This window comes from Mus musculus, chromosome 13 (assembly GCF_000001635.26).
Source record: "Mus musculus strain C57BL/6J chromosome 13, GRCm38.p6 C57BL/6J".
Taxonomy (NCBI): Eukaryota; Metazoa; Chordata; class Mammalia; order Rodentia; family Muridae; genus Mus; species Mus musculus.
This window is the reverse complement of record NC_000079.6, coordinates 98,546,954-98,574,589: the sequence shown is the minus strand read 5'-3', so window position 1 is coordinate 98,574,589 and position 27,636 is coordinate 98,546,954. Positions and strand designations below refer to the sequence as shown.

The following is a 27,636-nucleotide window of genomic DNA, read 5'->3' as shown; positions in this document are numbered from 1 at the left end:
TAATTTATACTGCATTTCAATCTCCAATGGGCTGTGTGCATTTTAATAAATGCTGGCGATTAGGGCAATGAAAAGAGATATTCAGAAAACACGATTTTCTTTCTATTCTTGGTAGCCAATCATGCTACCCTAACTGGTTATGTTGTTGTTTCCTTAAACCCATGGGTGAGACTAAAGAGGGGGAAAGAAGTAGACAAGTGGGCAATTGCCTGGATATCTTTGTCAGTGATGGTAGCAGTTGCTATGAACTGGGATCTGGTATCCACAGGTAGCCAGTGGCAGGCTCGGGGGGATCACCCCAGTCACTTCTCCACCCAGTCCCAGGCTGCATTGGAAAAATTCGAAACCTAGAGTTTCTTGAAAGCCATAAAGCCACGTCCCCTCCGCCGACCAGGAGGCCCTAGGGTGCGTCCACGACAGAATGGGGTGGGGGCCTGGCGTCAGCTGGCTGATCTGTCTGGGACACAGCTGCAGGGACCGGAGCCCTTCTCGGACTCGGCTCCTTTCAGAAAACATTTTCCCCCTCGGATGTGGTTTTCCGTTAATTAATCACTCATGGGCCTGCGTCCGTGGAGCCGTTTTCCCACTCATCCTTCGGCTTCGCTACAATCCGCGTTTGGAAAGGGCCAATTGGCTCATTTCTTAGGGGTGGCTGGGCTGAGGATTCTAACATGGATCTGCTCTGTGGCTACTGCCCGCATGTTGCCAAACGACCTTGTAGAAGGTCTGCTTCCCTCTCCAGATCTTCTAGCCTGTAGGCCATGCTAGTCTTGAGCCTTCTCGGGTCTAGGCTGCGGCCTGGGTGGTCCAGGTGCTCAGGGTGGTCTTTGCACCGCATCATTCGTTCCTTTAGGATCCTTCGGCATCCCGCTGACACCAGCCCCGTTTCGCTCCTCCCCTGTCTTCCTTCGAGGGCCTCTCCGGGCCTGTCTTGGCCTCGGGCACTAGAACATTCTGAACTAGGCCAGACAAACTAGCCAGGCTGCTGACTGTGGGGTACCCTGAGGCTGTCTTCCCCTGGCCTTAGCTGTGCAGTATCCTCTTGGCAAAGCCTGATCCAGGCCCCAGCATCCTGCGGGCGGGGCAGGAGAGTCCCCACGTAGTGGGAGAACGCTAACTCTGTTCCCTATTTGTGTTTTAATGCTCTCGCCGCTTCCGAGCCACGAACAGAAGCCTCCTACGCGGGCCTCAGCTTTAAGAACGCATCCAGATGTGGCTGGGACCACCCTGTGCCTCGGGTGTCTCCAAATGTGGCGCAGGCCACCCCACGCCGAGCGAGGTGGGATCGGATATTCCCGTGTGTGGGTGTTGGTGGAGATTTTGGGCTGCTGGGCCTGTGAATTTGACTAGTGTAATCGCACAGTCTGAGGCCGTAGGAAACCTCTGCGTCCCGGGGTCCCTGTGCCACTATCAGCCGCAGGCAACGACGCACAGGGCATTCGCCTGGTGGCGCAGTGCTAGCTGGGGGTCCCAGTACCGCAGCGGGCTTCCCAGACCGCAATTCCTGGACGACAAAGTCCGCAGTGTTTGCGATCGGGGGATGGGCAAAGCGCGCACACGAATGTGGTGCGTGGACACGTCCCGCGACCATCCCGGAGGGTCTTCTGCCCACCCGCAGCCCGGCTCGGCGCGGTTCCCACCAGCCAGTGCTCGCGCTTCCTCCCTCGGTCAGCGATCCAAGCCGCTGGTCCAGCTGTCAAAACAGGGGGTGTCTCTTTCATTCTGGCTCACAAAGTCCCAAAGGGGAACAAGGGGGCCTTAATGCTTGTGTTTGGACACAAGCAATTATCCCTAATTATTCTTTTTCTTTTGAGCCTGCCCGTCCTGCGGGCGAGCCCGCCGAGGAACAGGCCCCGTAATCCTCCCCGGCCGGCGAAGCTCAGTGGGTTCTGTGCGGCCCGAGGCCCGGGCGCTTTCATGTCATTGCGGGTTTAGAGCTGATTCAAACTCATTGCGATGGGGGAATTAACCCCGAGGCCCTGGCTTTCAGGGGCCTCTGATAAGAGATTATACGTGTTGATGGCAAGCTTTTCCTGGCAAAATGTTTTCAAAGGGCTTGGAGTTGTTAAATCAAAGCGCCATTGAATTGCTCCGGGGGGGGGGGGGGGAGCCGCCCCCTCCCGCCCCCTCCCCCTCCTCCCGCCCTTCCCCCAACTCCATCCCATTCCCCTTCATCCATCCGCCCATGTCACAGCCCAGGACTGCCCACAGTGAGTAGCTCAGCCTCCTCAGAGCTGCACACCACCTTCTTTTTAGACAGTTTCCCTCCGTGTCTCACCCGGGGAGGGTTGTTTTTGTAGGCGCCTGCAACACCCTTCTCTCTTGAGGTTCCCCCACACAGGCGCAAGCTCTCTGGTCAAGAAAGCCTGCCTCAAGTGAAAAAGTTTCTCCCCAAAAGTGTGTTTTGCAGAAAACGAAGGCAACAGGGAGGGATATCCGGAGAAAGGATGGGGAATTTTCTCCTCCCAACCCCTACCAAAGGTCAGAGGAGTCAGAGGGGAGCCCCGGGGTTAAAATGTGCTGTGAGCAGAGTTCACACGTCCCAGTGAATCACCTGGTCTTTTTAGGAGTGGGTGGCAGCTGATGACAAGGGGCTAAGGTTGGAAGACTTTGTGGATGTGGATTCTGAGCTGGAGTAAGTCTATTCAGCAAATCTGTTCCAATTGTAATATACAAAGGATTAATTTGTACTCTGCAGCTCCGCACTTATGTGCAGTGTTCCGAGAGAATAAATAAATAAATAAATAAATAAATTCCTCCAGGGGTTCAAAAGGTACTACAGAGACCAGATAACTGTGTGCCTTTGAAAATGAAGTACTTTTAAATGTATAAATTTAAATATATACTTAGGCTTATTTATTTTGTGGGTAGGAGTGTTTTGCCTGCATGTATGTATGTGCGTACCATGTGCGTGCCTGGTACACACAGAGCTCAGAAGAACGTTTTGGATCCTCTGGAAGTGGAGTTACAGATGGTTTTGAGTCACTATGTGGGCGTTGGAAATCAAACCTGGGTCCTCTGCAAAGGCAACAGTGCTCTTAACCGCAGGGCCCCAATGAAGTAATTTTTAATGTCAAATATGTAAAACTGATGAGGACATTGTCTCTTGTCACTTTGTGCTCCGCTCCCCCTTGCACACTTACCACACTGTGTTGGTCGATATGTGTAGCCAGATTTCTTCAGCCTTCTCCAATACTCTGAGATTGAAACCCAGCCCTTTGAGTGCCTGCCTGCTCTGATAGCCTGCTTCTTTTCCCTTGGATGCCTCCCTTGGGAGAACTGAGGTGGGAATGCTGTGTTCTGCTGGAAACGGAGGGGTTTCCTGGAGAGCTGACTTCCTGCCTGCCTACAGCCCCATCACCCAGGACTTAGCTCTGACCACCACTGGCTGTGGACATTCACTGGAGTCTTACCTAGAGACAGTCTTACCTAGTGAAAGGCTTGATGGCTTCATGAAGGGAGTGGGTGCCCCACCCACTCCCTTCCTGTTTACTTTCCTCTTGGAACTCTTAACCACTCACATTCAATACGCCTGCCCATGAGCTGGTCCAAGTTATAACAGAACTTGGTGTTGAGCTGGCACCCACTGTGTCTGGCAGCTTCGAGAAGGATAAGCTGGGTCTTTGGTGGAAGTTTGTTTGCTGATGGCCTTTGATGGGCCCTATAGGAAGCAAGTCAGTTATGGCTTTTTTTTTTTTCAACATAGCTACAGAGTTTTGGCTCTTTATCTCCTAGCAGCTGGCTACTATGTACCTCCTCCTCCCCCCAGTTCCCCTGACCTTCTTTCCCCTCCCCATTTGTGTTATCTCTAAGGAAAATTTGTTTTTTTTTGTAATTTTAATCTATTTAAATAATAATGTTTAAAATTTTGCATCGCGCAGGCAACAGGCCCCAAAACAGGCAAGTGGGGTTACACCAAACTGAAGTGCCTCTGCACAGCAAAGGACATCAGTGACAGTGAAGAGAGAGCCCACCAAACCAGGGTAAATATTTCTAAATCAGTCATCATATACGGGAGTGAAAGCCCAAGTCCTCAAGGAAGGCAAACTACTCAGTAATAAGAAAACAAACAATATAGTCAGAAAGATGGTCAGTGGCCTGAAAAAAAAAAGATTCTTTTTCAAAGAAGATATAAAAATAAATGGTCAACAGATATATGAAAAAATGAAAATGGCGCTTATACGGTGAGACCTTCCATTCCGAAACCGTGCTCTCAGTTCCAGCACACAGGAGGAGCCAGTCTGGGCTACATCAGGAGTCTCCAGAAACCTAGAAAACAAACAAACCAAACGATGGAAAATCAGTGTCCACGGGGCATGGAGAAGAGGGAACGGTGTACACAGTCACATTGTAAAATTGGTGCAGATGCTTTGAGGAATGACATGAAGGTGCCCCAAAATAACCCAGCAGAGTTCCCGTGAGATCCAGCCAACCTATTTCTGTAGATTCATCTTGAAGAAACTGAAATCTCTGTGTCAAAGTGCTGGCTGGGCTCCCATGTCCGTAGCTGCCTAGTTCACAATGCCAGATACAGAAACAGTTGAAATGTTTGCTCAGGGCTGGGGAGAGGGGATATGAAAGAAACATATCCTGATTGTGGCTGATTCCAGTGAGGTTTCTTTTAGGGACAACGCAATGTTCTAAAATGGATTGTGGTCATGGGTGCACAATTCAGGGAGGATACTAAAAAGCAGTTGAATGGAGTGCTCCGTGGATGAACTGCACGGCATTGTGTCAGGTAAGCTCGTTTTGTGCTGCTACAAGACTTGAGATCTGTACAACTGTACAGAGCCTCCTTTGGCCATTGTCTAGAGGCAATGAGGTCCTGGAACTTGGTTGCTTAGCATCTTGTGCAGGTCTTCCCTCTGTATTATAACATGACAAAGGAACCTCTTGGCAAGATGGAGCAAGAATGCTAGCGTGGGTCTCTCTTCCTTTTGTTACTAATGCCATTTGGAGGCTTCACCTAGATGCCTCTCCTCATCTTAATTCCTTCCCAAAGGCCTCACCTCCGACAACCTTGTGAGTTGTGGACTACATTCCAGTGAATGAATTGGAGAAACGCGTACCCTCAAACCACAGTGTGGATAAAGTAGGGCGTCTGCAAAGGAATGCCACAGGAAGGGGAAGCAGCCACAGCTCTGGGTACCCAATGCACAGCTTGGCTGGTGTGAGTGGACTGGATTGATGGAGAAGGAGGGAATCGTAGCAGAAGCCAAAATGAAGTATGGCGGCTGCCGAGGGGGTGCTATGAGCCGTCTACCCAGTGAGGTATGAAGGGTCAAGTAGAGGATTGCTGTGGAACGCCTTGGCTCTAGCTCTCTAGCAGGGTGCAGTGGTATATGTGCTCTAGCGTCTATCACACTGTGAAGAAATTTGCTAGCATCATCATCATCATCTTTATTTTTAAATAATTGATCAGTCTTTCTTCTTGGTAGCTTCTAGGAATTTAAATCTTGAATTTAAGAATATAAGATTCCTTAAATTATGCTCTAATTTTAATAAGTTAGCTCATTAAATTTAAAGACCACTAGATGATAATGAATACCAGAAAAAATGATATTCAAAACTACAGATGACATTAAAGGCTTATTTCAAATTTAAGAATATTCTTTTAAATATTTAAGAATATTCTCATTCATATGATAGACCTGGAGATGTCTTTATTTTGAAATATACTTTAATTTTTGAAACCATTACTGCCTTTTATTACTTTTGATTGTCCAAATAACGTTTCGTGCACATGCGTGTGTGTGTGTATGTGTGTGTGTGTGTGTGTGTGTGTGAATGAGGAGGCCAGAGACTGAGCTCAGTTGTCTTTCCTCAGGCGTTGGCTCCCTGGATTTGGGGGGCAGTGCTTCTCACTGGCCTAGAACTTGCTGCTGATTAAGATGGTTGCTCAACATTTTATTGACTGAGTCCCACCGTATCCCCTTCCTCAGCTTTTGACTGAGATGCATGTCACATTCCATACCTTAGCGTGTTCACAGTCACATGACCATTGCCCGCCAGTGTCTTTGAATACTGTTTTCCCACCATCTATTTTTAAAGGTTTTATTGGGTTTAAAAATTTTTTATTACATGTAAAAATTTGTGTGTGTGTGTGTGTGTGTGTGTGTGTGTGTGTGTGTGCATGCATACACACATGTAGAAGTCAGGAGGCAACTTTTAGGAGTTGGTTCTTTCCTTCTACCAAGTGGGTCCCAAGGATCAAACTCAGTCATCTGGTGTAGAGGAATTTTAATCCAGCAACATGGCCGCTCTTGTAAGGCATCACACCCAAAGAACTTCTAGGTCTGTATGATCTGGCTTGAATACAGATTTGCCTTTAATCCCAGAAGTCAGAGTCAAACAGATCTCTGAATTTAAGGCCAGCGTGGTACAGAGCAAGTTTCAGGTAAAGAAAATCTTAGGTCCAGGCATGGTGGTGCATACCTTTAATCCTGGAACTCAGGAGATAGAGGCACACTGCTCTGAGTTATAGTCAGTCCGTTGGGTTGAGTCAGTGAGTTAAGAGGTTGTGCAATGGAGCGGAGTTTGTGGCAGTTCAGTTCATGGAGTTCAGAGGCAGTTTTTATAGGGACAGTTGTACTGAGACAGGAGGAGGTTGTAGAGAGAACAAGCTAGACACAGTCGAAGACAGAATGAGCCAGAGAATAAGAAGGAACCAGAAGATTAGAACAAATTGCCAGAGTTAGTATGAGGTCAAGCAGAGCAATTCAGAGAAGCTGAGATAAGCCAGATTGAATCAGTCAGTTTAGTGAGGTGTTTGGGCCAGAACAGTTGAGTTGAACCAGCCAGCCAGAGTTCAGAAAGAGCTAGAAAGGGTGAGCAGATTCATCAGCAAGCCTCTGAGATTACAATTGAACCAGGGGAATAAAAGTTACTTTTCCAATCAGCGTTGGTCGCAGGTCTCATTACCTACTGAGCCACCTCACTGGTCCTCCATGATGTATTTTGTTCTGCCTCTGGTGTCCCTTTTAAGTGTATGCTACATTCTTGGGATTTGAGGGGCCTAACGTATAACACCCTTTCCCTGCACTGAAAGTCAAAATTAATTAAGTTTGTTAGGCAAGGAAATTAGACAGATGGAAATAAAAAGAATAGTTTTATAGCTAATAAACGCAGGATTTGAGGATGTGGCTGGGATGTGTGGCAACCATGGGTTTCTCAAAAAACTGAAGCTTAGTTAGAAGCACCCATGCTCTCTGCCTCAGACAGCACGGAGCTGCCACATGGTCCCCACATGGAGGCACCTCTGTAAGATGTATGGCTGAGTTGTACATTTGGGAAGCATGGGCAGTGTGGGCAGGCTGGCTTTCAGGAGGAGGTGAGGAACCATGGGCCTGCTTAACCACAGCTCACCAAGAAGGCAAGTCACAGTGACAGACAATGAAGAGTTCACACTGATAATGTCCCCCTGTGTGTATTGGAGCTGGCCAGGCCAGAACAGTCTATGAAGAAAGCATAATTCTGACACTAAGTCTGATAAATGCAAACAATAAAAAAAATATCATATTGTTTCATGTTTACATAAAAATATATAAAATGCATACATGTATACGTGTATATAGTTTAAATGAAGTTAAGCTATTCATAATAATGTTCCATTCAAAAGCTATAGACTATTTAACAAAATCCTCCGGCAGCAGGGATAAAAAACCTCCTTCCAAGCTGTTGGTCAGGGGAGCATAAACAATATTGATGCTACCTTTGGTTAACTCCTGGGAACTGAGAGTAAGCCTCAGTTGCTGAAGACACCATATATTTCAGACACAAGACTTCCAGGAATCCAACTGGATTTGAGCTTTAAAAGCCTCCTCCTTGATAGTTTTCACAGCACCAGAAGATGGTATGTAAACTGCCAAGGGAGAAAAAGCATTTGATAGCCCTACCCAGCTGTGACCCTGTGAACCATGATGATAATCAGCCTGGCAAGATCTGTAAACGTGCAATAGTGGTGCGTCCATCTTGGTGATAACTTAATAGCTGTCTCACTGGACTTAAGGCCTGGCCAGCAGAAGGGAAATCATGCCTGCTAGCGGACACCTAGCCTAACATTCATGGCTAGCCAGCTGTATGGATCTCCATGGAGAAGCTACTACTGCCACCCTCTTAAACCAGTACAATTCCTCCTCACTACACTCTAAATGCTTACGCTTATACTCATGGGTAAGTGAGTCTCACTACTCGTCAAAATTGCTCTTGTTTTCTTCAGTAGACAGAGACCACTACAGCGAGCCACAGGTAACCAAAATGCAAAGAAATTCTGACTGTTCTAATTAATAATCTACAACACAACCCCCACACCCCAGGCTCAGGGAACATCCTGGAAGACTGTAAGAGCCAGAGGACGAGGTGTCTGCGCAAGAGGGTGTCTTTTAGATACAGTAGGAACCTAGAGAAAAGCACAACAAATGAACCTAGTGGCTGTATTTTCAGTTTCCTGATGGCAGGACACGGAACACAGGAGAAAAAGAGGGATGGTAGAGGTTTGTCTCTGCTGGAGATGGACACGCTAAATGGTTATGTAATGCAAAATGGTCAGCCCTAAAAAGTATACACACAAACAATACTAAGTGGATCCAGCAGGCTGCTTTTATTTATTTACACACACACACACACACACACACACACACACACACACACACACACACACACACAGAGAGAGAGAGAGCATTTTTTAGTTGATTGTAGCTCTTCATCGAGGGGTGGGGCCCCAGGTACTTTCCCACATCCACACTGACAAGTCAACTGGTCTTATCATTGTTCAGGTCCTGTTTAAGCATCCATATTGCTGATATTTCAAGAGTGTAGCTTTCCTGTCACATCTAGAAGACTCTGTGTGTGTGTGTGTGTGTGTGTGTGTGTGTGTGTGTGTGTATAAAACAATAATTAAAGAATAAGAGGCTATAGATTTGAAAGGGAGAGGGGAGAAAGGGGACAAGGTAATTATGTTTTAATTAAATAATAAAAGGGGGTAAAAGAAAATATAAAACCTGGGGAAGGAGAGCTGGGAGGCAGAGCAGTGGTAGAGGACCCGCTCAGCTTGATGAGGCCTTAGGCTTCACCCCCGACACTGAACCAAAGCAAAAGCAAGCCAAGTCAGTAGGAAAACAGACAAATATCATATGTTGATTATAAAAGCCAATTACATAAAATATATACAAAGTTCAAGGATATTACAACTTAGATATATGAAGATTGAAATAAAAAAGGTAGCTGTATTTGTTTTGTATTGGGCTAGTTTTTAGTGTTGGAGATAAATCCCAGGGTCTTGTGCATGTTGAATATGAACTCTACCACTGAACTAAATCCCTAGCTACCAAAACTGTACATTAGTGTCACTAAGAGACACTATAATAATTTTAGCATATACTTAAGTTAAAACCCACAGAGACAACAGAAGAGGATATTTCCTTGAGCCAATATCAAAAATTATCCAGCGATGCATTCAACACCAGTTACTGGAAAGTCTACAATGACCTTGACCTCAATTATGTTAAGATTATTGAAACATTTTGAATAATACAAGATAAGTAATACAACTGAGATAAATAAATATCACACATCATCAGTCAAAATATCATTTTTGGTAGATGATTATTCACCAAGAAGAAAACTAAGGAAGATTCAACAGAATAAATGTCAGCTATCCCCAAATTGATCTGTAGTTTTAGCACAATCCTATTTGAAAAAAAATCCATATTTTCCTAATACTGTGTGAACTTTTATCAAATTCGATAAAAACATAAATGGGTAAGAAAATGAAATCATTTCTATTTTATTTATTTGCTTGTTTATTTAGAGACAAGATTCCACTATGTAGCCCTGGTTAGCCTCAAACTCACAGAGAGCTGCCAATCTTTGCTTCCTGAGTGCTGAAATTAAAGGTATATACCACCACAACCCCTCTCAAATCATATTTTAAAAAGAGGAGCTCTGGACATACATTATTGAGACAATAATAATGGAAATAAGACCCAAATATTGAAGCAAGACTAAACACAGTTTTCAGTTAAACAGAACAGAATGCTCCCAAATAAATCTTAGCACCCCTCAGAATGTGAAAAAGAAGTAACAAACAAAACAAGCAGAACCCTCCAGAAAGGTTTAACAGATAACAAACTATAGGGGAAAACTCAGTGTGTATTCCACTACTCTCCCTGGGGTGTTAAGTGTTAGGTAAAGAACTGGGGTAAAACGAAAATCAAAGATCAAAAAGTCACCAGGACAAACAAGCAAGCAGGAGTGGATGCTCAGCTCCTTGGGAACTTGAACATGTTACCTGCTTTGAAGTAACTGAAGAAAGGACAGAAAGACAATGAATGGATTTAATTTTACTAAGAAGCTTACAGTTCTGCAAAAAAAAATAAACAAAACAAACAAACAAACAAACAACCCAACCAACCAACAGTGACATACATCTGCAGCGTGAGCCCACTTACTCAACCCTGACAGACACAGAGTTAATGTGTATCCCTCCGAGTGGAGAAATAACTTGTGGTGTGTGCATACAGTAGGATTCAATTTGGCTATTCCAGTGAACAAGTTGCATCTCACAGTTTGTCAAAATATATACTACTGAGTCTGAAAAGAGCTGGGAATTCTAAGTTTAGGAAATTATCAGGCATATAAAAATAGAGAAATCACAGATCAGTACTTTAGAGAAAGAGAGAGGGAGGGAGGGAGGGAGAGAGGGAGGGAGGGAGGGAGGGAGAGAGAGAGAGAGAAACAGAGAGAGAGAAACAGAGAGAGAAACAGAGAGACAGGGAGATATGATTAAGTGTAGAAATATTACATTTAGAAGGTACTCAGGAGGCCTGGAAGATGGAGCTTAATTGATATAGCGTTTGCCTATCCTGAAACAAACAAACAAACAAACAAACAAACAAACAAACAAACCAGGTGGCACATGCCTGTAATCCTAGCATTCTGGAGTTGATAAAAGGAAGTTTAGAAGTTCAAGGCTGGGCTAGAGAGATGGCTCCGTAGTTGAGAGCACTGGGTGCTCTTTCAGAGGACCCAGGTTCAGTTTCCAGCGCCCACCTCAATGGCTCATAACTCTAGTCCTAGAGGACCCAACGGACACCATCTTTTGGTCTTCTTGAGCACCTCATGAATGTGGTGCATATACTTACACTCAGGCACAGTAAGTAAATAAATAACCTTAAAATTTAAGAAGTTCACAGTCATTTTATGCTAATTGGTGAGTTTAGAGCCAGCCTCAGACACATGAGATCCTATCTCAAAAAATATATATGTGGGCTGGAGAGATGGCTCAGCGGTTAAGAGCACTGACTGCTCTTCCAGAGAAGATATATATATATATATATATGAATCTTTTCTATATATATTAAAATAAAATTAAAAAATATTTTATTATATATATTATATATAATAAAAATCTTTAAAAATATATTTACTTATAAATTTCGAAAGCAGGCAAATCAGCCTCACAAAAATGACCAAAATATGTATGTGATGATCACACAAACAACCTATGAAAAGGAAATACACACATAGACAAGATTTATAACCTTTGCAGCTATCAAAAGTTATGATTAAATGGAATAAGAATAACTTCTAGTAAGTTAATAAAGAAGCGCATTTCTCAAATGGTCTACAAATCAGTACGGTGCTTTAAAAGACGTATGTAGCCGGGCGGTGGTGGCACAGCCTTTAATCCCAGCACTTGGGAGGCAGAGGCAGGCGGATTTCTGAGTTCGAAGCCAGCCTGGTCTACAGAGTGAGTTCCAGGACAGCCAGGGCTATGCAGAGAAACCCTGTCTCGAAAAAAAACAAAAACAAAAAACAAACAAACAAACAAAAAACAAATCAAAAAAGACGTATGTGGCACATGGAATCTTTAAATTTTGGAGATCCCATATGGCTGGCCAGAGCAAGACATCAAGTGAGCTGCAGTCAGGGGCGGGAGTCCTGTTGTGTGCCCTGTAGTGTCCCTGTCCAGTCCCATCCAGTCCTGTTCCCCTTTACCCCCCATTTAAGTCCCTACTCATCACAAGCCTTTTTTTTAAAAAAATATTTATTTATTATATGTAAGTACACTGTAGCTGTCTTCAGACGCACCACAAGAGGGCATCAGACTCTATTTCAGATGGTTGTGAGCCACCATGTGGTTGCTGGGAGTTGAACTCAGGACCTTTGGAAGAGCAGCTGGTGCTCTTTACCGCTGAGCCATCTCACCAGCCCCCATCACAAGTCTTAAATCTCAGGAGCCAGCTTCTCTTTGAAAGAACTTCAGACTTCAAAACAAAGGAGATTGGTGAAAAGCGGCTGAGAATGGAGTCTGGTCCTTAATGCTCCCCAAATAGTCAGCTCTCAATCTGTAAATGCCCTCAAATAAAACTTCTAATTCTCAAATAATTAACCCAAATCCTTAAACTTTCCTCAAAACATTCTCGACAATTCGCAGTCCTACAAATCAAATCCAGACTTTTGTTGAGCTCCAACTCCAGTTCACCCATTGGCATGTGGGGCATGCGCATAAGTGCGTGCATGCGTGTGCGGCCACACACACAACACACACACACACACACACACACACAAGTTTACTTGTGGGTTTTTTTCTTCTTATTCTTTGTAAGAACTTGTCAGTCAAGACAGAATCCCTCTTTTGTGGACAAGCATGTCTCTTCTACAGCAGGGACCCGCCCCTTCCCGCTACCCCTGTCTCTGGCCCAGCAATTGTTATTGACAGTTAGCTTTTCCCATTTGTTTTCAAAGAGAGTGGTGGGGGGCATCCGCTGAGAAGGAGATGTGGGAGCAGAAGCAGGCATTCTTATTTTTGTTTTTGTGTTTCCACAAGGGAGCCCTAAACATATTGAATTTCTGGCTTGTCTCTGTTCCTACAGGGCTCCTTCGGGACCCCAGTCTTCTTTATCACCTACCCTTCCAAGGTGGCTGAAAGGAGAAGCCTGCAAAGGGAGAATCCAGTGTCCCTTCAAAGTCTAAATGTTTGAGTTCCTGAGTAAACAGAGTCAGGTTTGAGCGGCAGTTCGCACCAATTGATGCAGAGTGATGTCTTCCTGTGAAACTTAAAGGGGAGGCTGGCAGATTGAGGTTCAAAGATGTCCGTGAGAACTCCCAGGGTCTAGTTACCATACACTGATTTACCGGGAGGGAGACGAAGGATGCCACAGTGCTCCAAGGCTTATCTCGAGGCTTATCAGGCTGAAGTTCTGTGAGCAGCTCAAAGCAGATGCTTTCAGGGATTCGTGTGCATGTTCACGTGAGTGTGTGTGTGAGTGTGTGTGTGTGTGTGTGTGTGTGTGTGTGTGTGTGTGTGTGTGACACCTCAGTGAAGGTAATGTCAGGAAAAGGGCTAATAGGAACTACTTCCCCCCTAAGCTGCACACTAGTATGAAGTATCACTTGCATTTTACAGTGCAGAAGACTAAGGCATGGAGAAACTGATCAAGACCACACGACTAGGAAGTTACAGAGCTATGCTGTCACCAGGTGTTCAAGTTAGTTAGTAGCCTCGCTCCAAATACTTGATAAGAAACCAGATGGGAATTGAAGGAGGGGGATTAGGTTGGATGTGCTGAGTGAATTACTCGCAGGTGTCTTGCATTTCAGAGCAGAGATTCCACACTGTTCCAGCTGTGGGATCCCATAGTGCTCCAGCTGTGGGATTCCACAGTGCTCCAGCTGTGGGATCCCATAGTGCTCCAGCTGTGGGATTCCATAGTGCTCCAGCTGAGACATTCCATAGTGCTCCAGCTGTGGGATCCCATAGTGCTCCAGCTCTGGGTGACATGGATGTAAAGCTCCTGTTTTGTCCCCATAGGGCCCAAAGGTTCTGTTGATAGGTTGTGTGTTCAAAAATATGTTGTGGGTTTTTTTTTTTTTTTTTTTGCCATCAACCTTTTATTTTAGATTTGTAGAGAAGTTGAAAAAATAGTAAATAAATTTCCGTGTGTTCCACAAGCAATTTTCCATTATTAACATTTCATATTAATCATTAATGTGGTATATATAGCATTTTATAAACCTGTTTCCATACAGTATTCTTTAAAAAAAATTTTTTTAGGATAGGATACAAAGTAATGAGTTTCACCGTGGCATCTGCATATTTGCATGTGAGTGTATCATTATATATAATTATATATGTACATATATGTAGATATATGTGTATATGTATGTATGTGTATACACACACACACACACACACACACACACATATATATATATAAAATTATTCCCATTCAGTACCCTCCCCCACTGCCATCTCTCCATCTCCCTCTCACACAGTTCTTCTTGTGGTTGTTGGTTGTTTTTTTGTTGCTTTGTTTTGAGACAGGGTCTCTATATGCAGCTATGGTGGTGTAGATCAGGCTGGCCTTGAGCTCACAGAGATCCACCTCTCTCTCTGTCTTCTGAGTGCTCGGATCAAAGGTGTGGGCCACCATGCCTGGCCCACACAGGTGTTTTGAGTGGAAGCCCATGCTTACCCTTCCTTAGTTTTTTCTGGTGCTCTTTTCCATTCCAGACTCGTGTCCAGGGCACCTCAGTGCATGTAGTGGTTATTTTTCCCTAATTGGCTGTGGTTTCTCAGGCTTTACTGGTTTGGGGTGTCTTTGATGATCATTGGTGTTTTGCTTGTATTTATGTCTACATTATGTGTGGCTCAGTGCCTATGGAGGCCAGAAGAGGGCATCAGATCCTCCAGAAGCAGAGTTACAGATGGTTGTGAGCATCATGTAGGTACTGGGAGTGGAACTCTGGTCCTCTGGAAGGGCAGCCAGTGCACCCAGCCATTGAGCTGTGCTCTAGCCCCCAATCTTCATAACACTGAGGAGTATCGGGCAGTGTTTTTTATACAAAGCCCATTAACTGAGATTTCATGTTTATCTTACAGGTCAGCTTGAGGAATGAATATATGTTTCGGGGAAGAAGGTCCCATTACTGAACTGGCTTTGTCATAAAAGCCTCTCATGGCTACAGGTGCCAATGTGACTCATGACTGCAGAGGTAAACCTTGAACACCTCACTGAGGACGTTGGTTTCCTTGTTGTAAAACTGCTCATTTTTCACACACTTGGAAGAAAGCCATTAGCTACAGGCCACACTTCCAGAAAATAACCAGGTGACTTGAAATCAGCATGGTGGGAGGGTTTACCCGGCAGTGAGCACTGGACTTTATGAATCGGGGATTAGGAGGAGAGCTAGTTCCCCAGGCCACCACATGTATGGCTTGGGCTCGCTCCTAAGAGATGACTGGTTAGACAAGCAGAAGAAAGGGCGTAAGGTCAAGGGGCAAAGGTGAAGAAGGTTCTGAACTTGAGATGAATTAGGGGGACAAGTCTCAGCATAGACATGCAGCCCTTAGAAACCCAATTGAGACCATTCTCAAAGATTTTACTGGGCAGAACCTTGACTGACCCTTTCCCACAGCAGTTAGTGGTAGCTACCATCTATTGAGCACTTCCTCAGTCTGGGTATTCTCATATATTGCTCCACCTAATCTTCACAGGGCCACATTTTACATATAAGAGAAGAGACCAAGTGACTTATCCAAGAACAGGAGCAGCAAACTGCCAAACCAAGATCTAACCCCGTGTCCCTCCAGCCATGCTCTCCTCTATTTCATTTACCTCCTCTTGCCTGGAGCGTTAGTTACTCCTCAGATTCCTCTCCAGAGGGAGGGGTGATGGCCGCCGGTGACCTTCAGGACTTGGTTAGTGACTGGAGTGTGTCACCATTTCTTAGGCAGAATGTTTCAACCCTGCTCATAGAAATGTGTAAGAACTGGGACCACAGGCTCCTGAAGTTTCTCTCTAGGCCAGGAAAATGGGTTGCAATTTTACTATCCAGCCCTTCCAATCCAAATTTCTCTCTTAATAATATTTTCTTCTTCTTCTTCTTTTTAAAAATATGAGTATCTTGTAAGGGAAATTATGGGTCCCTAAGCCTTGGAGATTGATTGAGCTCCGTAAAGTCACTATGATTTAATTCGATGCATGACTTCATTCTTTACCAAATCAATTTTTAAGAAACAGACTTATAAAAACTCGGCACTAGAGTTAACCAGTAGGGAGTGGGGAAATTCCATAAGACTGTGCAATCTATATGAGCAAAATGCATATAAAAATGCAGTGTAGTTCATTTTTAAAATCTAATAATGAAATTCATTTAGACTCCATGTAATATCTAAGGCAAATGAAGCACTAATTCATCTGTTTTCATTTCAAAAATTTATGATGTTTAAAGTTTTTTTTAAATAAATAACCTGAAATAAGATTAGACATTTAGAATGGGACCTGTCTAAATAATAAAGAACATTATTTTGCCTTAGTAAGCTTAGGTTACTATTTTTAGCTGAGATTCCATTGATCTTATTAAAGTCTGAACAATATTCAGAATTGTGCTCATGCTCTTTTGACTTTTCTTCTCTCAGATCAAGAAGACTCCTCAAATCGAGCTATTCATGATCTGCATTCTGGTGTATGAATCAAGTTATGGTACACATTAGAAGTCACGAGGCATTTGCTTTATAGTAAATAAGGCAGTCTTAGTCATTAGTAGATGTTTAAAGATAAGCTATTAGGTCTGCCCTTTCCCCTTCTCAATTCCAGAGGGCATCATTTCTGTTTCAGGGATGTACTTTTGTGGTTCTTCAAATATGCCACCAGGTATCCTCTCCCTGATGACGCCGTTGCTTCTGTTGGCACCCGTGTAGAAGAATCCAGAGCCTTGACCCATCTTCCACCCAAACAGACCATGGAGATTTGGTCCAGTCTTACAGTTGTCTCCCTTTCCCATCATGTGGCAATGGGCACACTTTTGAACAAAAATCTTCTTGCCTTTCCCAACATCATCCATTTTTAATTCACTCCCAGATTTCTAATATCACAAATGTTTTAACCCATAGACTGATGTCTGCTCTCCCAGTTTTTGTCTTAAGGAAGGCTTGGGAACTACTCTAGAGAGCCAGGTTCAAGGTAGGTCTTAGCTGGGTACACCTTTAATACCAGCACACTAAGGAGGCAGAAGTAGGTGGAGCTCTGTGAGTTCAAGGCCAGCCTCTTGGTCTACAGTTGTCAGGACAGCCAGGGACACACAGAGAAATCCTGTCTCAAAATGAAACAAAACAAAATAAAAACACCTGAAGTAAATCTTAATTTTTAAAAATTTAATGCATAATTATTGTATTAAACCCATTGTACCTATACATAGTTTGTTTTTAAGATTAATATAATCTCTGAATATTCAATGTCATGGGCTTCATAATGTCCAAGTGTGCCATGTACTTTGATTATTGTCAGATCCATTTCCCTTCCTCCTCCTTATCTTCCTCTTCATGGCATGCATGTGCACATATACCACATACTTGCACACACACTCATACATACTCACATACACTCTCACATGCACAGGTGCACACACACATACACACACACTCACATATACATACACACTGTCACATGCACAGGTATACACACACAGGTACACACACACAGGTACACACACACACACACACACACACACACAACCTAGATTCCACATATGAGAGGAGAAATACATTTGTCTTTTTGGATCTGGCTTCTTCAACTAATACATTAACACACCGTTCTGGTCATTGTCTTGCAAATGACAGAGTTTTGTTCTTTGTGGATGAAGAAAACATGATTGTTGTTTACACCCTGAGCTAAAGTGGCTGACAGCACCTCACCCATCCTGACCTTGCCTTCAACAAAAACCCAGTGTCAGGACAGAATTCGATGGCCTTGAGCATTCAATGACTTTGAGCCAAAACCTGACCAAGCAGCCTAGAGACTCCTGAAGAAGAACAGAAGTGGATGCTGCGGGTACTAGAGAGGGGCACTGGGCGAGTCCTTCCCAGCATGCACGAGGCCTCTTGGATGCCTCCAGATTGCCATCTGCCAACTCTCCTTCATGTGGGTGCATTAGTGCTCACATACATGTACATACATGCAGTCGTGCTCACATACATGTGCATACATGCAGACAGAAAGCAAAATAGATAATTCAGATTTCTGTCACTACCCCGACCTCCTCAAATGAAGACTTTCTTAGTGTTTACATTTTTGAGCCAAGGCAGTGTGCAGCTCAGGGTGTCCTGGAACTCCCCAGTGCTGGGATTACAGGAGCGGGACTTTTATGTGTCTGAAAGAAAGCATTGTATTATTGTCTGCCCCTGCCTTCCAAAGGGCCAACCTCGTGCTCCCCTTTCACAATGTCCTGTCTTGTCATTGGCACTCTGGAGTCTAGCTAGCTCATTTCGAGCAATTTCAGTCATTCGACCAACTTCTCATGCTTCTAACTGCATGCTCATGAGCTTTTCCCAAGTTTGCAGAATGAATGCCCACTCTCCTGTTCAGCTGCACTCCCACACTCAAGGAAAGCATTTCTTCGCTGCTCTCCTCTCTTCCCCGCTTCTTCATCCCCAAGAGAAGCCCCTGCATCTATTTATGGACAATGTTCTAGAACTTACGCTGCCAGAATCATTTTCCTAATGGGAAATCTAATGGGGCCTCCCACTGACAGAGAAGACCACCCCATCTGCAGCTAGGGACAAGAGACACTCCCAGCCCAGATGTAAAGAAATGAAGCAGATCATGGCGTGGTGTGTATGCATTGCTTATTTAATATTTAAGCATCGGTTTTTTTTTCCTGAAGATATTTCTATTGAGCTCAGTGGTGGAGTCAGGCATCTGGAAGGCATCAAGCCTCACCCCACTGAGGTAAACCCCTATTGCGTATTTCCTCTTTAATGTGAGCCCAGTGGGCATGCAGCGTATATCTCTATGTTTAGCACGGTCCCTTGCCACGGCAGTTCTCAAGCACATGACACTCTCTAAATAAATCAGTGTTGTGCAGACCCATTGAACACCCCTCCTAATTGATGCTAACAGAATATTTAAATGGGGCTCTGAGGAACCTCATGGCTCCTTGATGTGAGGTCCCTTTTACATTCCGAAGCAGTGGATTGCAGCTGAAGGGGGTAAGCAGTGGGAAACATTGTTTGTTGGCCTGCGGTGCCGTGCGGCTCAGTGGCCCTGTGTAGACTAAGTAGGCGAGAAGGACCTACGTTTGCTCCAGCATCCTGCTCAAAGAAAACCCCTAAACCAACACTTTTATTTTTATTAAGTGAGTTTTTTTTTAACTTGACCCAATCTTTTTTCAAGATATAGAATTAAATTGGTCTAAGTCCACAGGCAAAAGGTTCAGCCCCTTCTCAAGGACCTAGGATGGACAGTGCACCAACTGAACACTGATATAAACGGAAAAGCCACCTAAGTTAGTCAAGATAGATGGACTAAGATGAAATTTTATCCCTCAAGGAGGAAAATGCTCATGTTTCTTTATTATTCTCATATTCTAAAGGGTTAATATAGTTAATTTCTGTTCTCTGTTTAGGATGTGGTCGAGTTAGTCAATGGTCACAGCAAAAATAACCAAATTTTTACTAAATTCTTCCAGTTACTGTGGTTAGCCTACTGATAGGCGGGTGATGTAGCTACTGGAGAGCACTTGACCCTCTCACTTCCTCCCAAGAACATGCTCCTTAGCACATGGAGCTGGTCCCAGGGAGATGGGGTACTGGGCGCTGTTCTATGCCTGTGCCTTACAGTAGCATGCTTCAGGCCACGGCATTGAAAAATTACCCAGTAATGTGGTGATAAACTGATTTTCCCCTGTGCTCAGCCAAGATTGCAATAGATGTGTTGAAAAAGTAACTCTAAGTAAAGGAGTTAGAAGGGAGAAAAAGGGAGAGCCAGGCAGTAGATGTGGCACACACCTTTAATCCCAGCAGTTGGGAGGCAAAAGAAGGTGGTTCTCTGAGTTCAAGGCTAGCCTGGTCTACATAGCGAGTTCTAGGTAGTCAGAGCTACACAGAGAAGACAGGATTATTCTACTTTTTAGAAAAAGACTTTATTTTATGTTGTCTTAGGGTTTTATTGCTGTGGATAGATACCACAACCAAGACAACTCTTATAAGGACAACTTCAATTGGGGCTGGCTTACAGGTTCAGGGGTTCAGTTCATTATCATCAAGGCAGGATCATGGCAGCATCCAAGCAAGCATGGTGCAAGAGGAGCTGAGAGTTCTACATCTTCATCTGAAGGTTGTTAGGTGAAGACTGGCTTCCAGAAAGCTAGGATGAGAGTCTTATAACTCACACCCACAGTTACACACCTACTCCAACATGGCCACACCTTCTAATAGTGGCATTCCCTGGGCCAAGCACATTCAAAATCACTACATGTATGTATAAGTGTTTTATCAGCATGTATGTCTGTGTACCATGTATATGCCTGCTGTCCATGGAGGTCATAAGAGGACATCAGATGCCCTGGAACTGGATGGTTATAAAGCACCATATGCGTGCTGGGAACCAAGCCTGGGTTCTGTGGAAGAACAGACAGTGCTCTTAGCTGTACAGCCATGACTCCAGTCCCTTGCTCTACTTTGGATTTGAATCAACAGAAGAATTCATGATGTTGTTACAAAGAGGTTTACTCTCAAAAGAACAGTCACTCTTCAGAGCTACAGGCTCCCTTTCCTTATTCAGTTATTCCAATGTTATAGATAAGTCCTCCTTTTATGAGAACAACAGACAGGTTTGCCTATGTAGGAAAGACATCAATGAACAAGGTTAACTACACAATGCCTTACATTCCATTGTTATTGCCTTTATCCTTCTTGTACTCTAAGGTTGTCCTATACCTTTCTGGCTCTCTTTGAGAGGCCCCACCCATGCCACTACATGGTCACTGATTTTGTCATTTGCATCAGTGTCCTTCTTTTGTGGCAGTTCATTTGGTGTGGAGCTGAGCAGTAACTTACTGTCAGCATGAGGTTACATAAAAGCATTTTGTTCATGCAAGGACTGAGAGAGACAATGTTGGAATCCAGGTGTGATAGTATGATGTGTTTGTCCTATACATCTGGGAACTGACGTCTGTGGGTTTTGCTGTTCCCTAGGATAGTTAGATAAGAACAGATGAGCAGATGTTGTCTAGTCACAGTTTCTGGATGCTTGCAAATACTGAAGTAAAGTAACAGATCTTGAAAGAGAAGTAACCCAAGAGAATACTGATTTCCCCTTTTCTTCAGCAGGAAGAGCTTCAACTGGGAGACAGCTGCTGACAAGGTTTCCACTAGAAGGTTTTTTGTGGAGGAGAAACCCAACCCACTCACTTCATGAGTATACATGGTCAATGAACACTTCAGAGTCTGCATGTGGTGGGTGAGGTATTGAGTACTTAAACTAAGAGATGCTGAGCCATGCTTCTTTCTGCTCTCAAGGACCTGGAAGACCAGAGGAGTGACACACAAGCCAAGGTATGAGCTTGTAAAGAGTGTGATAGCATGCCAGTGGAAGATAACGTGAAAACAGAAGTGTGTATCCATGGAAAATGAGGCTCTTAAGCCTTTTAACTTGCTTCTCTCTGGTGTCTGTCCTAACAGTGAACAACTAACAAATACTTCCGTTGGCTTTGTTATATTGACTATGACAGGGGTAAAGCCTACTTCATCATCGCCTGCAGGACTTTATCAAATGTTGTTGGGTTCGGGTTGTTGTTTCTTTTCCACAGCAATGCTGAGGATCAAGCCTGGTTCCTTGTTCATGTGTGTAAACAATCTGGGCTGGGGATCCATCCACAGCACTGGGTTGCTAATACATACATACATACATACATACATACATACATACATACATATGTACATTCATACATACATACACACATATGCACATATGTACGTACATACATACACGTCCAATCAATTTTCTAACTATCCCTGGCGTCTTTTGAGTCTGGTCTGATTTCCACATACTTGGTTGTGAGACTTACCACTGTTCTCTTGGATCATCACAAAAGCTTCCAACCTATTGGAGCAGCAGTAGCTGTCTGAGAACCACAGCACCATGAGCTTTTCTGAACTTTTACCCGACTTGAAAACCAACACATTAACCTGAATTCCAGGAGCTTCACAGATGTGGACACAATCCACGGCGTCCTGGATTTCTAACCCCCAGAATATCAAGCCAGGAGGCGTTCACATTCTCTGTTTTCCAAGTATCCCTGAGGCATTCTCAAGTGACCCAGGTAGGTGCTACACATTTGCTGGTGCTCTGCCTCTGCAGAGAAACCCAGGCCTAAGGAACCCAAATCTTTCCAGGGGTTTAAGCAGGGTAGCTTTCCCCCTTGTTCTGGAGACCTCTACCCTCTAAAGATGTTTGCTATGCAAATGTTGTCACAAAAATAAACGAGAACCAAAGGGCAGTTACCATCTCGCTTCTCCCAATAACCCATTAAATCCAAATCAGGTCAACCAGCAGCCCTCATACCAGAAGAAGGAAGACAGCCTTCTCCTTCCCCAGCCTTGATGCTCACTCCCCCCCCCTCACAACATGGAAGTGAAGCAACCTGGAACACCCCCAGCAGCCTGTGTTCATCCTGCCCTCAGGTCTTGGCTTGGGTTATCTTCTTTGCCTGAATCCTTTGCCAGATATAGCAGCTTTGTCTTAGACTTTCCAGTCTCCAGAACTGCGAGCCAAAACAAACCCATCTTCTTTATAAATTACCCAGTCTCCAGCATTCTCTTATAGAACCAGAAGGCTAGACCAAGACACTATCGAATTCCACTCCTCTTTCCAAACAGACCCAGAGAACGGGTACAGGACAGCATAGCTTTGCATGATACAGCCTTCCGAAATGCTGTGAACAACTACTAATTCGTTCCAGAAACACTCTGGTTATTTGATCGTTTGTGTGATTCATCAGCTTTGAAAGAGCCTCGGGAGTCGCTGCCTGCTCCTCTTACACAGGCCCTGCTTTTCGGTTTTGCTTTCTGTGAAACGGAGTTAATGGCATTAGCCACTGATCTGGCTTAAGAAGAGAAAATGAGGAGAAATAGCAGGAGGCTTACCAAGCACTGGCGAGAACACATTGGAAAATCTGAGGCAGACCCGGAGGAGGTGAGTGGTCCCACTTGGCATCTCCTTTATTGGTTGTGTCATGTTTTGCACTCTGTGCCTCGTGGCAATGGCCCAACCTATAGATTGACATTTTGGTCTCATACTCATGGAGCGTAACTCTGGCCTGTCTTCTACCACTCAGGGATCTCCCTATGCTACCCAAGTGCCCATTGCACTGCCTGGGCATTCTGAGTGCCCACTGCCTACTTGTTGGATTGAGGATTTGAGGAGAGAGTCCTCTCAGGTTTGTGACTGGGTCAGAACTGTGGGCAGCCTCTCTCATGGAAACAGTGGGGTAGGTGTGGGAGCCTTCTGTCAGATACCTGAGAGTAGTCTGCTCTTACAAAGAAAGGTTGTTTGCATTCAATTCTGGAGTTTCCCTTCCTGTGTGGTCAGTTGACCTCACTGCTTTAGCCTGAGGTGAAGTCTCATAGGGCAGAGCAAAGCCATTTGCCTCAGAACCAGTTGGTGCCACAGACACATCCCCAATGACCTCGCCTACCCCTCTAGGTGTCACCTTTAAAAGGCCACCACCTCCCAGCAGCAACTCACTGGACACCAAACCTTTATCACATGGATTTTAGGGGCGGGGCATTCAGTGCCAAGCGATAGCAACTGGAAGTAGAGAGAAACATCTGGACCGAGAAACTCGGTCTGGCTCCTGCTGACTCTCGTTTCCCCAATTGAGCTATAAACCTTTTCTTTGAAAGAGTTTTACCCCTTGTTCACAGAACCTCTAGCACGCTAGCTCACGGTGCACAGCAAACCTGGAAGTTGACGTGGAAGTAAAATTCCAGGCGCGATGAAGTGAAAAGCGAGTCACTCACCAACAGTTGTCACAGACCTCAGATGGACTGTGCGACCCGTGGGAACTCCACAGTGAGCTAGCCAACAGTCACCCCTTCTCTCCCACCCATCTGGGCTTACAGGCATGTCCTGACAGTGATGTATGGTCACTGGAGGGGCACAGTGGGGGACAAGGCATGGTTAAGCAATAAAAGTCCATTTTCCACAGAGATGCTTGATAATGTGATACAGGAAATGTCATGGCGGTTGTGCCGGGGGCTGACAAGCATGGTCCCGATGGGTTTTATTCTGCTACCACAAAGTAGAAGCAAATAAACACTATTTTATGCCACCACTGACCCATGGAGGCACATAAAATGCATTACTACAGCGTGGTTAGAGCAGGAACATGGAGAGATGATAGGAGCTCACGTACAGCTGTGACCCTCCAGCCCAGCCATGGTGGTGAAGCTTTCTGCAGATGATGGGCTGTGCTCCATGTTGTTAAGAATTGACTTATTGAGGTTCAGCTGGTGACATTTTGGTGTTACCACCCTCCACTTTGAGCATTTGCAAGATGACCCTTAAGTTAATATTAGGTGTGCAGCCAAAGAATTCATGTAGCAGTGTGGAATACAGGGAATTCAGATGACAGTAGAAAATTCCAGGCAGAACCCAGATAGAGACATTTCCTTGAGCCACACCCAGCATAGGATTTTGCCAATATTTAGTGAGAAGACTGTATGAGTCGGTGGCTTTGGCTAAAATCAGTCCTCTGCATTTATAGATAGCAGAAGAAGCAGAATTTCTCCGAAGCAGCTGTGCCCTCCCCAGACCCCGCTTATCTTTCCCACTCAGGTCCAGACTGAAGGAGTAGTTCCTGTCTGAGATGCTGTCATCATGGCAGAAGGTGGAGGAAGGACAGAATGACAGTCCAGCGTTAGAGCTTCATTTCCCGCATCCCCATCTCCAAAGCACATTTCAGCGGCCCAAACAAATTCAAGTCCTACCTGCAATGGGGCAGGAAATTCGGTCTGCTGCAGACAGAGCCCTAAAGCTGGGGTTGAAACAGGTGGGATGTGACAGTACAATACGCAGCATACAGTGTAAGAGAGAGATGGCTGAATTTCTAGGACCAAATCTTCTGTTAATAGCAGCCTAATCACGTGGTTAATCATAGCGTTTGCATGCAATGCTTAAGTGAGCTGAAAAGACAATGTACAGTCTCACTCAAAGTGTGGGCAACACCACTTCTAATTACTTCTTTTGTGATTTGACAATTTGGGCATTAGAAACTCCTTTACGAATTGAAGGAGTCTACAGGGACTCCTGGGGGGATGCTTATCGGGCCGATGAGGTGCTTACCATGCAAGCATGAGGACCTGAGTTTGATCCCCAGTACCCACAAAAAGGCTGGGTATGGTAGCCTGTGCTTGTAGCCCTAGCACCAGGAATGCAGAGGCAGGAGGATTTGCCAGTGTTGCTGAAGAGAGTTCACAGAGAGATATTGTCGCAAAGTGAAGGTGGACATTGATAAGGGAAGAGATTTGACACTGATCTCTGACCTTCATATACCCCTCGGTGATGGTTTGTATATGCTTGGCCCAGGGAGTGGCACGATTAGTAGGTGTGGCCTTGTGAGAATAGGTGTGTCACAGTTTGAGTAGGCTTTAATACCCTAGTCCTAGCTGTCTGGAAGCCAGTATTCTGCTAGCAGCCTTCAAATGAAGATGTAGAACTCTCAGCTCCTCCCGCACCATGCCTGCCTGGATGCTGCCATGATTCCTGCCTTGATGATAATGGACTGAACCTCTGAACCTGTAAGCCAGCCCCAATTAAATGATGTCTTTTATAAGAGTTGCCTTGGTCATGGTGCCTCTTCACAGCAATAAAACCCTAACTAAGACAACCCTCATTCCAGTGGTTCTCAACCTTTAGTCACAACCCCTTTGGGGTCACAGATCAGATATCTGCATATCATGTATTTACATTGCCATTCATACATGTATAAGGTAGTAATGAAATAATTTTATGGTTGGGGTCATCACAACATGAGGAACTGCATTAAAGAGTTGCAGCACTAGGGAGGCTGAGAACCACTGTTCTACACACACATGAGCATGCGTGCACACATATATCACACACATACAACAAACACATGAACCTCAAGTGGCAATGTCTGGTGGGATCCTGAAAGCAGGAAAATAACCCCAATGTTGTCTCCCAGAGGAGTGTCTCAGAAAGTAGGAACCACGCTCGACCAGTTGTTGAATGAGCTAAAATGTAGGTGCAGTGTGTATGCTTCCGGGCTTGTCCCTGGATACACTGAACTGAATAGTGGCAAGATCTGCAGTTAACTCGCAGTCCAGCCTCATTCCCCAGACCAGCCCATCTTTCTCCCCAGCCTTAAGGTTTTACTACATAAGTCAGTCTGTTCTCAGACTCAGAATCCTTCTGCTTCAGCCTTCCAAATGCTAGGATGATCAGCGTCCACTACCATGACATGTTCTAGGTGATGGATACAGCAGTCTATGGAGATTTGCCCCTCTGGAAGCTGCAGGCTTCAGCAGCGCCCACCCCTGCCAGCATTTACCCAGCTGAACTCTCATGTCTTTATATTTGCCTGTGTTCTGGTCCTCGAGGGTTCCACAAGCAGAGCCAGCTCGCACGCACAGCCAGCACAAGTGCTCTCAGTCCTGGGCCACGAATCCTGCAGGGCCTTGGGGTTTCCTGGCAGGAATAGGAGTCGGGGGACTTTCTACAGAATAGTTTCTAATGAGGGCCTCTGTCCCCCTTCAAATACATTTTAGTTTATATACTTTACTATTTTTCTTATAAATTGGCATCTGTGAATCATTTTATTTGTCTATTTTTAGAAAGAAAATGTAACTACATTGAACAATGTTCTCATTAAAAAAATCCTCTTATAATAGTAACGATTGCTTAGAAACGTGTATTGTTAACTGTTTTTAACTCAGCAAGGGACTCTTGGAACTAACTCCAGTGAACATTTATGGTGAGTTTTCAAGCCCGATTATTGTGTGATTTGCAGTTGGGTAGATATTGCAGTGGTTGGCTCCTGGGATGGAAATGAAACCCAAAAGTTCCTGTCTTCCAGGGCTCTGCTTGGAACACTCCAGAGCGGCTCCATGGGACAGGACAGCAGTGCTCCCTGGAGCAGTCTTTGGAGTTCTCTTGCAGTGGAAGAGGTGCCACCAGATTCCTTAATTCCAATATACTTTTGCTTCCAAAGGAAATTTTCCTGTTCTGGTGGGGGCATAACTGGGCCTGGCTTGGTGACAGAGGCTGCCCTGAAGTGGGAGGCTTACTTCAGGGTAGTTCCAACCCCTTTGGTGTGTGTCATGGTCACGTGGGGGTGATATGGACCTTGAGTCCAAGCCCTTCAGAGGCCTGCGTTAGCAGGCAGGCTCCTGGCTCTGCCCAGGCAGGACTCAGCTGGAGGAACTTCCGGGGGCAGGGCATTTGGTAATGAGGAATGGCATCATCTTCCCCAGGGCTCAACCCACATCTCACACACCAGGTAGTGCCTCAGCAGCCGATGCTAACATCGCAAGTGCTCTTCTGAAGCTAGTTCCATCTTTATCAAGCCACACCTATGGTCAAAGCAAGGAGTAGTCAGGTACTACAACTTTAGTTGAAGAAAAAGAAAGATAGGAGAGAGAGAAAAAAAATAGAGAGAATCAAGAAGTCAGGTGGGGAGGAAAAAGTTTGAGATGGGAAGATTGGAGAGAAGGAGGGAAAGAGAGAAGGAGAAGGAGAGAGAAAGAGGGAAGGAAGGAAGAAAGAAGGAAGGGGTGGGGAAAGGAAAGGAGAAAGGATGGAAGGAGGAGATGGATGGATGGATAAATGGATG

The 27,636-nt window shown here is 44.9% G+C and overlaps 1 long non-coding RNA gene across 8 annotated transcripts; it reads left to right on the top strand.

The window, feature by feature from the left end:
• Positions 1–25,474, top strand: Gm41033. Of its 8 annotated transcripts, none has more exons than XR_873852.2 (7): positions 1–1,279; positions 3,882–3,983; positions 4,626–4,738; positions 14,885–14,997; positions 21,110–21,337; positions 21,982–22,976; positions 24,621–25,474. It is a non-coding gene; the product is annotated as a predicted gene, 41033 (long non-coding RNA). The 8 variants fall into 8 exon arrangements; XR_873848.2 differs by lacking the exon at positions 24,621–25,474 and adding an exon at positions 23,708–24,610 and having other exon boundaries at positions 21,982–23,220; XR_873851.2 differs by lacking the exon at positions 24,621–25,474 and adding an exon at positions 23,119–23,990.
• The last annotated feature ends 2,162 nt before the right edge of the window (positions 25,475–27,636 follow it).